This window comes from Schistocerca gregaria, chromosome 1 (genome assembly GCF_023897955.1).
Source record: "Schistocerca gregaria isolate iqSchGreg1 chromosome 1, iqSchGreg1.2, whole genome shotgun sequence".
NCBI classification, from domain to species: domain Eukaryota; kingdom Metazoa; phylum Arthropoda; class Insecta; order Orthoptera; family Acrididae; genus Schistocerca; species Schistocerca gregaria.
Genome location: NC_064920.1, coordinates 678,235,824 through 678,251,049, shown reverse-complemented (window position 1 = coordinate 678,251,049; position 15,226 = coordinate 678,235,824).

Here is a 15,226-nt window from a genome sequence, read left to right as displayed (position 1 = left end):
AACTGTTTACTATCCAGCCTTATCTTCTGGAGTAGCAGTTGAACTTTAGGATATGCAGCCTGAGCCGATTTGTAGAAACCTGTGTATTCGCCTAAATATGTGTGTTCTATTGTCACTAATCATTAACACTGTTTTTGTGTGGCTCTTCACTGTTTGAATGTTCTCCTGTCGTAGTGTTTCCCTCGGCGTACTATAATTCGTTGAGGGTGGCAACGAGTAAAATCTACTTCTGTGATTGTATCGAAAGTAGGATACAACACACAGCGTCATCAGTAAACAGCTACAGACTGCTGCTCACATTACACGTCAGATTATTGATGTATATAGAGAATAGTAGCGGTGCTGCCACACTTCTCTGGGGCATTCCTGACGATAATCACTGTGCCACGTGTATCGTATTTATTGTTGTTACCACGCCGGGCCGAGTATATCAGGAGAGTGAACAGTTTCAGATGCTGAGTGATTACTGCTAAGGACAACGGAGATACCCGTTACCCTAGTGAGATAGCACCTTCAGGGGAATCTTGTACTAGGTAGTTATAATTAAAGAGCTCACCTATGTTCACTGTGGTCTGTAATTACCGTATGGCTGCGAAACTTGGTAGACATGCTAATGTATTAATAAGGAACCAATTTAATCTGGAACAAAATTAGTTCCAATTTTGGCCACTGGGTGCAAATCTACCACTATACAGCATCTCGTCCACATCTCCGGTGCTTATACTCAACAAACTGTGTAAGTGGCAGTTAATAATAAAATCAGTGTTATATCTTTCACATTCTGTTCCTAGTCCTTGAAACCTTCCCGTCTCCTCTACATCTCTTTTATTACACAACCTTCCCTTCTACAATAACCTATGAAACCTTCCCTTATAATTTCTACCTCTTGCTTAATAATAACAAATGAAATCTTCCCTTTGAAATTTATTCTCTTTCTCAATCTTCGCATACAAATTTAATTGCTGCTTATTAAAAGTGATTCTCTGATTATTTCGACGAAACACAGAACGTGTCGTCGTCGTGGCCCTCAGTTGTTATCTGCAATAATAATTCAAAAATATTAGTTCCTCTGATGATAATAGTTAGCTGACGTCCCTCTACATCCGTTTATAATCTCTTATAAATCATAGCTGGTGGCTGGCACAACGCTCCTCTCAACCTCTCGCTTCAGACCTGCTATCGACTCGCTTCACTTCTCGCTTGCTACTGATCTCCTACGAACGCTAAAGTGCGGTCTCTCCTGCCACCGGTGCTTTCTGGTGCAGACAATCCCTGCTACCATTACAAAATGTATCAATGCACGGTCTTTCCCGCTCTTTTCTTAAAATGTATCTATACGCTGTCTCTCCCGTCCTTTTTAAAATTATATCAATGTGCAGTCTCTCTTGCCAACAATACTTTGGTGCAGACTTTCCCTGCTACCACATTTATTTCCTACATCACAAACATTAATTATTCCTACTTATTCTTATCAATAAAATATAAACATCTTTCATAAATTGTGGTGTGACATGGTGTGACAATAGACAATAGAAATATACACGTCTTACATCCTTTATGTGTAGAAATATTCCTAAATGTCTTTCTTGCATTCACAGCGCCAGGATTGTAACTGGTGTCCAAAATTGGAATGAACTTTTTTCCAATGTAAATCTGTTCCCCATTCATGCATTAGAATGCCTATCAAGTTTCTCTGCTGTACAATAATTACAGTCCACAATGAACGTCTGTGAGTAGCTGCACTTTAATGACGGAGGTCTACCTTCCGCCTGGACGCCGAGGTGCACTAAGCATCGCATCTCCAGTAGTCTACGTGTGTATGGTGAGTATTTCACAGGACCAGCACTAGGAATCATTAGAGCAAATCGTCTTACTTTTCCACATGCCCACGGAGCCAGCAGTTGTCTCAGTGCAGTTCGCAGCCATTGTCAGTCGTATTAGTCATAGTCAGGTAGCGTTATCCTCTTGGAGTCGCGGTTATGAGTCATCATCCTTGGATCAACTTTATTAGCTGCCAATCAGATCATTCTGCTTTATGAATATTAGGTAAGATATAATCAAGATGTTATAATCACTCAAATTCCATTTAACATGAGTGTTTATGAATAACTCTGTCGTGATTTCTGTTCTTTCTTTTATTAAAGTTCAAAATATCCCATGATCACATTTAATAAGATTATTTGCTTTTGCGGAAGATAATAGGAGTAGTGTAAGTAGGCTGTTTAGGTTTTCTTATTGGTAACGCCGCTTAGCGCTCGGTATGAAAAATCACTGGCTGTGCTGTGCGCAGTCTGTGTTTAGTTTGCATTGTTGTCTGCCATTGTAGTGTCGGGCAGCGGCAGCTGGATGCTAACAGCGCGTAGCGTTGCGCAGTTGGAGGTGAGCCGCCAGCAGTGGTGGACGTGGGGAGAGAGATGGCGGAGTTTTGAAATTTGTAAGAATTGGTGTCATGAACTGATGTATATATTATGACTTTAAAGGTAAATACATTGTTTGTTCTCTATTAAAATCTTTCATTTGCTAACTGTGCCTATCAGTAGTTAGTGCCTTCCGTAGTTTGAATCTTTTAGTTAGCTGGCAGTAGTGGCGCTCGCTGTATTGCAGTTTGTTTGAGTAACGAAGATTTTTGTGAGGTAAGTGATTTGTGAAACATATAGGTTAATGTTAGTCAGGGCCATTCTTTCGTAAGGATTTTTGGAAGTCAGATTGCGTTGCGCTAAAAAATATTGTGTGTCAGCCTAAGCACAGTCGTGTAATAATTTTTCTAAGGGGACGTTTCAGTAGTCTTGAGTGAGAAGTGTGTCGTCTTCAGTGTCACTACACGAGACCACCTTTATGCTGTCATTTATGTATATATCCTTTGTGCATAGTTTTCGTAGTAGTGTCGTTCAAGTGGTGGCTAAATAAAAGTATCGTGCGACTAGGGCCTCCCATCACGTAGACCGTTCTCCGGGTGCAAGTATTTTGAGACGACGCCACTTCGGTGACTTGCGCGTCGGTGGGGGTGAAATGATGATGATTAGGCAACACAACACCCAGTCCCTGGGAGGAGAAAATCCTCGAACCAGCCGGGAATCAAACGCCGCCCCTTAGGATTGACATTCCGTCGCGCTGACCACTCAGCTACTGGGGGCGGACAGTAGTGGCTTTCTCTCTTCGAGTTACTGAGAGACGGAAGTTGATGAGAGGCACCCACATGCCTGCCCACCGAAGAGATATTTTGTAATTTGTAAGCCCAAAGAAGCAGCTTGTGCGACTGTGTACTGTGCAGGATGAGCTGGGAGCGTTGGGAAGTCGCGGAACCCAGGGGGCAGTGACGTGTGCCATGTTCAGAATGTCCTGCGATATACTGATCGCTGATCCACGACTGATTTTAGTTTTTTCCAGTGTCGCCTTGAGTGCAATTCGCCGGTCTTCCAGCACCGGGACATGCACATCCGTGCGGTTCCCGATTCTTCGTCATTCAGACTTGTTTGACCACACTGTAAGCGACTGCGTCACCCAACTACTGTGACACGAGGGTGTTATCCGCGTTTAGTGTTTTACCGGCCCTGGTAGAGTACATGTAGGTTGTTAACAGCGCCAGACCTTGAGTGATAACTGCGAAGGACACAGAGATGCCGCGTACTCGTGTGACCAGTGTTATCAGCACCTTACAGAGCTTGAAAGGTACCTCGTGTGGGTCTCCATTTGTGGGGCATCGAAGGTGATACTTGCCCGAAGTAGGGCTGTTGGGACAGGTGTACTCGTCGTGGCGGTTCCAGTCGACCACGTCTACCCACCCCAATGGACGATCGCTATATTGTACACCAAGGGCGTGTTAACTCTCTCACATCTGCACGTGCTTTCTGCGAGCGAGTAACGGACTCTCTGGAACGTTCTGTGCCGTCCTTCACCATTCGTCGAAGACTAGCAGCAGCCAGACTAGGGAATTACCGTCCCACCTGCAAGATACCGTTAACACTACAACACAAACGGCTACATTTCCAGTGGTGTCGTAACCGGGAAGCATGGGACGCTGATTAATGGTGGCGCATTGTGTTCAGTGATGACTCGTGGTTCTTGGCACCCCGGATGACCATCGTCAGGGAGTACGTCGTCGCCTGGGGAGATACCCCATACTTCCAATCCATTTAAGAGGCACAGCGGTGATGCTTCTGCCGTCGTGATGCGGGGAGCCATCGGATATGAATTGAGGCCACAGCTAGTAGTGACTGAGGGAATTCTGACGGTACGGCGATACGTCACGGACATTCTGTGTCGTCATGTGTTACCTCACCTACGTCTATATTGTGGCCCCAGTTTTCAGTGTGCATAGAGGTGCTCCCGCAGCCAGCAAGCACCCCTGGTCTGTCCCCGACAGAAGATGAGCGGGACTAGTTCCAACACCAACTTCGTGCCGGTGCCAGCAGTATCCAGGTTATCGAGGACCAGTTACAACAATCATGACACAGCTTGCCTCAAGACAGGATAATTGGCTTTATGACACCTTTCCCAACCGAATCATTTAATGGATCTAGGCCTCAGAGATGCGTTATAGACAAAAGTGGGCTCATACTGCCAGATTCTACGTAAATTTGACTCAGTTTTGTAATCATTACATTCCCTCTCAACCTGTAAAGTTACATTTCGTTTCCTCCTCCCATTCTGGGTGCTTCAATTTTTTTTGTCAAGCAGCGTAATCACCAACACTACACTTGTAAGGTGGCTATAATTTCGCACCTTACAAGAACTCGTCCACATACTTTGCCGTGATCTACAAACACAATTATGCTGTACATCGTATATATGAATATATAAAGGAGACTGGCATTGTCACGTACGTCTTGTAAATAACTGTTAACGCTTATTGCATGAAAGGTGATGGAGTGTCTTTATTATAAAAATGGCGTAATGAATGATTGCCTAAACTAGTAGAGGCTGGAACGCCAATGGAAATGAAACGGCTGGCGGAACTGAAGCCCTGGGTGGAAGGCCCACACAGGTGTGTTGGTCCTGCTTAAACACAGGAAATAGCAAGACGGACGTCGTAGCACCTAAGCGCTGGAGCACAATAGAGTCGCTACCGGCCGGTTTGTAGCCGAACCGGAAGGATTGTACTTTGGAAACGCTGAAAATCTTGGATGCAGGTGAGAGGAACGAAGAAGCGGCACCTCAGAAACCACGCAGGCTGGGTTATTGACAATGATTTTTACTCAGAATCGTACCATTGCAAGATTCGTTTTCAGAATTACGGTGGTGGGGAGCCAAGCCTTGCTGGGAAGCCAGCGTTGGAGAGACGCTGTCTTCCGTTTTGAGCTCCCGTGTGTGACGGTCGCTCAGTATCAGCTTCTTGTTGGTACGCACGGACTTTTTTGCTCTCATGAAATTTTATAGAACGGTTAGGCACTGTACTGTCGTGCACTTATACAATTCTGGATTTCGACTCCGGATTGGAAGTCGCCGTTGAGTACGCAGTGTTCAGTGATTGAGAGCACTTCTTCTCCTTCTATACTTTCGTTGAGACGTTGTCTGAACTCTGTCCTTGTGGCTGGGAGTTCGCGTTTCTCGTCTGTAGAACACAGAGAGGAGAAGACAGTGTTAGAGTATAGTAGTCAGAGGACCGCCTTCAGCCATCCTACTTTTTGAAAGAGTTTATTTGTGGCTGGAGTTCTTCCATCGTTGCAGACGTGTACGAGAACCATCGCTCCGACGATCCGGGCGCAGTACATCCGGTGATATTGCTAATTGCTTTGGCTTATTAGGGGCTATAAAGCTAAACAGCTGTGATCACGTAGGATTTATTTCCACTGACGTTGCACTCCATTGGAGATCATCTTTAAAAGTAGTGTCTTCTTGTGTTTGGTACATGGATGATGTCAGTCATTTCGCGTTATTTATATTAGATCGCACAGTCATAATAAATGGGCAGAGTTTTTCAATGGATCAGTAATTTTAGTTAGGAAATATAAACAATTGTAATAAAGGTTGTTTTTAATATGCAATAAATGTATAAGAAGCAACGTTTATCATTTAGTATAATTAGTTCCCTTAATCTTTCATTTCTGTTTAGGTTTGAATTTATATGTTAAAGAGTATTAAGAGATCCTAACATCTGCTTCAAGGGGTAGACAGACAGGGCCAAACTTTCATTTTAGCGTTTATTATTTTCCTCTGCGCACATTTATTTTACATCCGTCTGGACTAGCATCTTGGACACTCTTCCCTAGAAAAACAAAATTCTTACCATAATTATCCTTATAAAAGTCATTTAAAAAGACGAAGAGATGAAAATGAAAGAGAGTGATATTAAAAATTTTAGTGATAATTGCATTGATTGGAAATTGGAAATTTGTGGTAAGTTCCTATGGGACCAAACTGCTGAGGTCAGCGGCCTCTAGGCTTACACACTACTTAATCTAACTTAAACTAACTTACGCTAGAGACAACCAACACCAATAGCCGAGGGAGGTCTCGAGCCTCCGACGGCGGGAGGTGCCTCAGATGGCAAGGCTACCCCGCGCGGCTGCACTGATTCGAAGCTGGCATGTTTGCATGTACTGGGCCACTAAAATAACCTACTTACAAACACTGAAGCAGACTGATTTAATCGCCTTGAAGTTAATACCTTAAGACTTCGAATTCAAGTAGTCTACATATTCAACAAACTGAGAACTATAACAGCTTAGTGGCACAGCTCTTTCTCTCAGTCGGAGTGACTTAAACTGTGTGCCATATTTTGGAACGATGGATGCTGGAAGTGAATTCGATTTGGCCGTCAATTTATATCGGTATTGTCTTATCTCTCAGTCGGAGTCGCCTAAGTATCTCACGGTATTCTCAAACTTTGTGTCGTGCTCTTATATATTTTAGTCTAAAGCGAAAGGCCAGAGGAGATTTATTCCCTCCTCTACAAGTACAAATTCATCTACGTATATGTCGGTAATCAGCAATTCATCGTACAGGTATGCGGCATAGAGTATACGGCGTACCAGTCGTATGTCATACCATTTCCCGTCCTCCTCACTCCATCCCCCTCCCGTTGCATAGTAAGGATAGTAAGTGGGAGGAAAGACAGGCTATACGAGGTCGAATAGGTCTAATTTTTGCGAGGTGGCCATTACGCAAAATGTATGTTGAGGGAAACAGTACGTTTCTTCATTCGTTTTCGAACGTAGGATCTAGGAATTTGGTAAGTAATCTTCTCCACGATGCACACAGTCTTTCTTGTAACATTCTCACTGCAATTTTTAGAGTTTCCTCACGAGCCCTTGCAAGCTGCGTCGGTAATCTACAAGTCCCTCAGATTTCCATAACAAATTTCTGACGATGCTACCTCCGTGCACAGAAATTCATCGATTCCGAATATCCTCATACGGCTACAGACGACTCATCAGATCATTTACATACAGTGTGAGCACAAAGTCTTCCATTGGCTACAAAAAATTATTTCTAAGCGACTACACTAGATACAACTTTGCGATATGTTGCAAATGGTATCTTCACTCATAAGGCTTTTTTTATGGATACGCTTTCACATGTGCTCTATTTTTGCTCGTAGCACGTCTAGGTGATAGCAAATTTCTCTCCGTGTCTTTGCCAACATATTTTCTCGTATCGCGTCTACAGCAACTCGTTTTCGTGTCACAAGAGTCTACACATCAGGAACTGGCGAACTGAACACTTTATTCGTAACGTAACCCCACAAAAAATTCAAGCTTTATTATGTCTGATGATCATGGTGGTCATGATGCTGGGCAGTCTCTACTGATACAACCGAGGGAGGTGGCGCAATGGTCAGACCAGAGGACTCGCATTCGGAAGGAAGACGGTTCAAATCTCCGTCCGACAATTCAGATTCAGGTATTCCGTGATTACCCGAAATCGCTATAGGCGAATACTAGGATGGTTCCTTTAAAAGGGTACGACCGAATCCCTCCCCGTGCTTTTGAAATCAGAGCTTGAGCTCCGCCTCTGAAGACCTTGCTGGCGTTTCCTTCCTTGTACTGAGGCAGCTGTAAGCAATACGCACGACTGAAATTCCCATATGTTATGCTGTCAGAGAACATCTAAAAGTGTATCCACAAAAACTTCACGAGTTAAGCTAAGACATCATTCCGATGTGGAAGTGTACCCATACAAAACTTTAAAAGTTAAGCTACTATTTTCAACAAACGCGTAGCTGGATCTTGTATAGTTCCTTAGTAATAAATTTTTGTAATCCGACTTTGTGCTCACCTTGTATATCTGCAACAGGTAACAGTACGCTAGCTTCATATTTGGCAATACGTCGCCATTAACAACATATTAAATTCTGTCGGATAGGAAATCTGCAGTCCAGTTGTACATGTGTTCGGATACTTCACATGCACGAATTTTGTTTATCATGTGACAAAGCGGAACTGTATGGTAGTCCTAATGGAAGTCAAGACAGAGCTACACACTGCTGCCTCCTGGAAGTTAGTTGTTGCAAAAATCATGTTTACACTGAGGTGGCTGTACTCAGGTGACAAATGTGAAAAGATTTCCGACCTGATTATGGCTGCATGTCGGGAACTAACAAACTTTGAACGCGGATTGGTAGTTGGAGCTAGACGGACGGGACATTCCATTTCAATAGTCCGAGATCCACAGTGTCAGTAGTGTGCCGAGAATACCAAACTTCAGGCATCACCTCTCATCATGGACAACGCAGTGGCCGACGGCCTTCACTTGACGACCGAGAGCAGCGGCGTTTGCGTAGAGGTGTCACGTCGCTCCTAGTCTCGTGACCATATGGGTTGGACTCTAAACGACAGGTAAACAGTGTCCTAGTCAAATGAGAGTCGATCTGAATTTGTAATGGCTGTTGGCAGGATCTGAGTGTAGCGGAGACCTCACGAAGCCTTGGACCCTAGTTGTCAACAAGGCACTGTGCAAGCTGGTAATGGATCCATAATGGTGTGGAGCTGTGTTGATATGGAATGGACTGGGTCTTCTGTTCCAATTCACTAGAAATTATTATGTTCGGCTACTTGGAGATCAGTTTCAGCCATTCGACCATGGAATTTTTATGGACGATAATGTGCCATGCCACTACCCCCCAAATGTTCGCGATTGATTTGAAGAACGTTCTGAAAATTCGAATGATTTGGTCACTAAGATCACCCGACATCAATCCCATTGAACGTTTATGGGACACAATTGAGAGGTCAGTTCGTGCACAAAATCCTGCACCGGCAACAGTTTTGCATTTACGGACGGCTGTAGAGGCAGCACGGCTCAATATTTCTGCAGGGGACTTCGAACGACTTGTTGAGTCCATGCCACGTAGAGCTGCTGCACTACACCGGGAAGAAGGAGGTCCGACATGAAATTAACAGATATGTCATGACTTTTGTAATCTCAGTGTATTCCTACACAGGTATTATCGTGTTTAGCAAATACATAATGTCAACGTGTGTTAAAATAACGACCATCGAAAACTGTGGTCGGAACAGGCAGCTAAACGCAGATGTCGAACCAAGCAGCTTTGTGGGAGAGTCCCTGGTTCGTGTTGACAATACGCAACCGATATGGACAAGGAGAGAGTGCCACATGCACTGGATGACCCTGTGTTTTCGAAATTATTACCACCTTTCACTTGCTTCACTACTGCAACTTTTCGTGAATTTTGCGACCAACATGCTTCTTTTAGACGAAGCAGTTCCATGACATCATTGTATGTGATCATTTTTCTTATTAATCAGTTTTATGTTCTTCAGAATTGTCATTTGCGTATTACAGGTAAGTAGCAATAGGTACAGTATTTACACCGGTTTCCATGAGAAATGGTAAATAACTCTTCGCTACTTTTCGGAATTATCTTTAACTACTGAAACCTTTTCTATTCATCAAAAAGAACATAGTTTTGAATCTCTGTTGTTTAACTTGGTTCCACTAAATCGGTTTGATTAATACTAGGATGGCATTTTTCCTGTTACGAATGATGTGTAACGAGAAGAAAAATTTTGATTCCTAAAAGTATTAGACTCGAGGACTGATTTACTTTCAGTACCAAGAATTAAAGAGTATACAAATCGGATATTGTCTGATATGTTACTAAATACTAGTAACGCACAGCATGCTTTTCCGTGCAGCGCGTCTGCACCAAAGGAAGGCAGTTATTTCGGGTGGTTTTGTGCTTACTGGCGTAGTAACGGAAGGCAGCTATTCCGAGTGGCACCTCGATTAGTTGACGTCAGATAGGGGCAATTTAGCAGCTAGTGTTAGAATGCCGGTCATTAATCACTGACACTGCTACCGCCATTGTGCAGCCCCCGGGCAACCACCACCTCCAGCAACGGCGCTCCTGTTAGAGAGAGTTGGGCTTTCTCCGACACGCGCTGTCCACTTAGCACGCGCAGTTGGGGATCACTGCAGAATGTTGCGTCAGGCGCTTTAATGAACGGTATTACTCAGTATCATTACAGCCAGAAGAAATAAGGTTGTGAATCGGTTGTGGGAGACCAGGATAAGATGGAATATGAATTTATGATTAACATCTCCACTGGCACGTTATAAACCTGCGAACTGTTTGTGCTGATCCTCGGTAATGAACTTAGAAACATAAGCGACTTGTTTAAGACTGTTATGGGGTAGTGTTTTCAAGGGTAATTACTATTTATGTGTCTCGCCTAACACTTCGCGTCCCAGCAGGCATGTGTGCAAAGCGTCAGGTTTCGCAGTCTCTACAGCGATGTGTGTACAGGTTTTTGTCAAGGCTATCTGCACGCCCAGCTACTTCTGCGCATGCATTTTACTATTTGTAGTTTGGTTAAACAAACAATAACGAAGAGCCCATAAATCCTAGTGGCTTCCTAGACTTTCTTTGACGAATAAAAGGCCTTAAGTAACATCAAATATAGAAGATTTTCAGATATACGAAGATAAATCAGAAGAAAAACCGGAGAACGAGGTTTATTAGAGAGAAACAGGGAGAAAATCTAAGTTCGTGCTGTACTTTATATTAGGGAATTAAAACATTATTACAAATAATGAAGAAGTCTACGAAAGAACAGAAAGACTTGATTAAAAAAAATATTTATTTATTTAACTTGATATGATTAGGGCCACGAGAACCTCTCTTACATCGGACCGGGGTTTCACACATACAGTATCTATTACGCCATAATGAACTAAGAAAAAAACAAGTTTAATATGACAACTAGTATTAAAATATTTGATTGTCTGAAATGGAGGTCTGAGTAAACTATACTGAAACTTCCTGGCAGATTAAAACTGTCTGTCTCTCCGAGACTCGAACCTGGGACCTTCGCCTTTCGGGAGTAAGTGTTGTAACGATTTTTTTTGTTGATCGTATTTTGTTTTTCATTGTTCGTTGCATTTGTTCGGGACGGACGTTCTATGATACCCGCTGAGGTTCATCAGAGATACGTTAACTCATTTTTTTTTTTAGTACAGAGTGTAGCTAACCCGCTGACCGAATACGCTGAGCTACCGTGCTGGGGTTGGGTTGGGTTGTATGGGGGAAGAGACCAAACAGCGAGGTCATCGGTCTCATCGGACTAGGGAAGGATGGGGAAGGAAGTCGGCCGTGCCCTTTCAAAGGAACCATCCCGGCATTTGCCTGGAGGGATTTAGGAATATCACGGAAAACCTAAATCAGGATGGTCGGACGCGGTATTGAACCGTGTGCTAGCCACTGCGCCACCTCACTCGGTCTACCCTGCGGGCACTGACTGAGGTACCCAAGCACGACTCCGATATGTCTTCAGAGCTTCAATTCTACCAGTATCTAGTCTCCTACCTGCCAAACTTCACAAGGCTATGAATCTAGCTGTGAGAGCGGATCGTTAATCGTGCTTGGATAGCTCAGTCGGTCGAGGACTTGCCCGCGAAAGGCAAAGGTCTCGGACCGGCACACAGTTTTAATGTGCCAGCAAATTTCATATCAGCGCACAGTCCGCTCCAGAGTGAAAATCTCACTCTGTAAATTAAACTGACTATGAACTGACAAATTTAACACGAACATTACTAGAACTACTGCAGCTGCAGCTACTAATAATGCTAATAATTATGACAATGACTGTGACATTAATAACAATAATGATAGTGACAGGTATATGAATAATTTATACGTCTACAAAATAGATGTTGTCTGATGTAGCGAGTTCTGAGGAAAGTAAATTTAAGGAGACTGCATCGGCTAAGAATACTGGCAAATGAAGAAGGGCAGATTGCAAAGAAGGGCGTACAAGACTTACGAGTGCGTACAGGGACAATGGTAATCTTATTATTGCTTTAGTAGATACGTCATTGCATGTCTTCTGAAACTTACTTCTCTAGTAATGTGGATAATTGTTTCCGAGACGGGTTCGTGCAACTGAGAAGGACTTCGAGAAGGTGGCTGAACGATGAAATGGGAAGGAAAGCATTATGCTCTGACGGGAACGGGTGTTACTGTCGTATTGTTGAGACAAGAGCGTTAATGTCGAGGAGAGATATGAGGGACATTCATTGATAAGACGGTGGGAAAGACAGAGGGTACGGAAGTCTCCGAGTTTATATGATGGATAAATGTGATGAAAGAATCGAACATCACAGATATAACGAACACAGCCATTCATAAGTACCGTGCCGTTATAATTAAGCTTTCCCTATTTAACACGTTATAACACGGATACTGATTACTGTATGAGGACCAAAGTTTTTAGCATTAATATCAAGGACATGGGGAAGAGAAATAATACAGAAGCAATTAAATTGTAACAGTTTAAATGTGCTGCCACGTTACATTATATCATTACATACTGGTACCAATACTGCTACAAAAAGGGACTTAATAATTGCCCATCAGTGTCCAGAAGAGTCTGAAAGCGCAGGATTGCATTCCGCACAGCAGAAAAAAAGCATGTCCGTATGTATGCTGGCTACCTCTCTTGATATGCTGTTCTTCAGATCAGATCATGTGTGTATGCTTCCCTGGTAAATCCTGTCTTTGAGGTAGCCCCACAACCAGAGATCACAGGGAGTGAGATCAGGTGATCGTGCCGGCCAAGTATTTGGAAATGATCCGTTGACAGTTCGATCGCTTCCAAATGTTTTTCGGAGAAGCAGGTGAACTTCACGAGCGATGTGCAGTGGGGCCCCATCTTACATGAAAACTGCTGAGTTCAGTGCATCTCTCTCCTGTAGGGCGAGTATGACAAGCTGGTGGAGCATATCGCAGTAACGCTGGCTAGTCACACTGTACGTCTTTGGTCCGTGAGCGCCAAGCTGTTCAAAAAAGAACGCTCCAATGATGAATGTGGCCGTGAAGCCACACCATACAGTGATATGTTCACCATACAGAGGAGCTTCAGGCACAGTTCCTGGAGGTGAAGATCCGCACACTCGGCAATTCTGTGTGTTCACCTCACTCGTCAGAGAAGTAATGAGCTTCGTCTGTTCATAGGATGGTCTAGGATCAGCCCTCGTCAGCTTCAGTCCTTGCGAGAAAGTGGAGAGCGAACTCCACAAGTCGTTCTGCGTGCTGTGGTGCAAGCTGCTGTACGGTATGGATATTGTACGGAAACAATTTGAGAATGGTTCGAAGCACCTTTTGTACATGGACCACGGGATGTTCAGCTGTCGTGACGGCCCGCGTACTGCCTGACGATTGGGAATTGCGTGCAGCGTTGTCTGCCATGGCAACAGCGATTTCATCAACCACCTGTGGTACAACCGATCGTCGACCTCTTCCCAGAGCGACACCCAGTTCTCCAGTTGATTCGAACCTCTCCATCATTCTCCAAACAGCAGGTGGAGAAACAGGATCCTTCCGTAATCGTTTCAGCAGGTGATGTTCACGAAGTGCAGCTGCAGCATTCCTGTTGTCTTGGTAAAAGGGCTTCACCTTTTGTCCGAGGTCATGTTGACACGTCAACAAACGCGCTGAGACTGGTCAGGTGTGGAGATTATAAATCACGATGACTGGTCACGGCACTTGCCGACCTTAGTTGGAACTGGACGGTGGCACTGTGACGCATCATGCACCCCATACTCTGAACTTTAATGCTACCAAGTTTGGTACTCACACGGTAATTAGTTTCTGTGTTATAACGTGTTACATAGGGCAAGTTTAATTATTGCCACCCGGTAATCGCAGGCGCCGTGACCTTACCTGAGAAATGGCTTGCAGTATAGACCGGTGTAATCAATAACTGAAGGAGTAAGTAATTGTAAAAAGGTTCAAATGGCTCTGAGCACTATGGGACTTAACTTCTGAGGTCATCAGTCCCCTAGAACTTAGAACTACTTAAACTTAACTAACCTAAGGACATCACACACATCCATGCCAGAGGTAGGATTCGAACCTGCGATCGTAGCGGTCGCGCGGTTCCAGACTGTAGTGCCTAGAACCGCTCGGCCACTCTTTAGTGCACACGAGTCGATATTGAGAGTCTCGATACTTGTCTTCTGGGTTATAGGTCTTCCACTTACATACAACTGGAGGTCACATTTAGTACTTGCAGTACGGTAAGACTGACGACGCATCACTTACGTACAATGAGGAGAGTATAGGACTTCATACGAAACCCTGCAGGACGCCTGATACTACCTTCATCTATCGTAACAATATGGTGCTTGATATGACGCATTGCTGTCTAGATGTTAGGTATGAACGAAAGCATTACATTTCACCTGGCGAAAAATTTAGGCTGCTAAGTTTGCAAGTAAAATGTAATGTTGACGGTGTCAAAGGCTTTGTTGAAGTCTCAGAAGCACATGATTGTAGTCTCTTGTGCATCCATGGAAAGTTTCAGGTCATCTGTTATCTGTATTAAGGAGGATGTTGTGCTGCTATGTTTATGGGAGCCTAATTGGCATTAGTGTAACAAATTGTTTGTAGTTAGGTAATTTGCTTGCTGCTAGTGGACAGTATATTCTAAGGCCTTCGACAATGCAGGAAGAGCTTCCACGCCTCAGGCAAAACACATGTGGTTAAGCAGTGGTTGAAGATATCTGTTGCAGTGGGCAGTAGTGGGTCAATAATACCCATAATCATTTGGACTGTGATGCCATCGTGTTCAGTAGATGGTGATCTGATGCATGGTGCCTTTTTTGACGGTATTGCTTTATGTAAAAATTATTTTGGCTGCTGTTATTTCCCCCACGAAGTAATCAACGAGCCTCTGTTTCTTATGTAGTTGAGCTGTCGTTGGAAGTTAAGTACCGTTTCCGTTCATCGGCTGGAACAATGGGATCAGCTACAGCTCTTACTTCA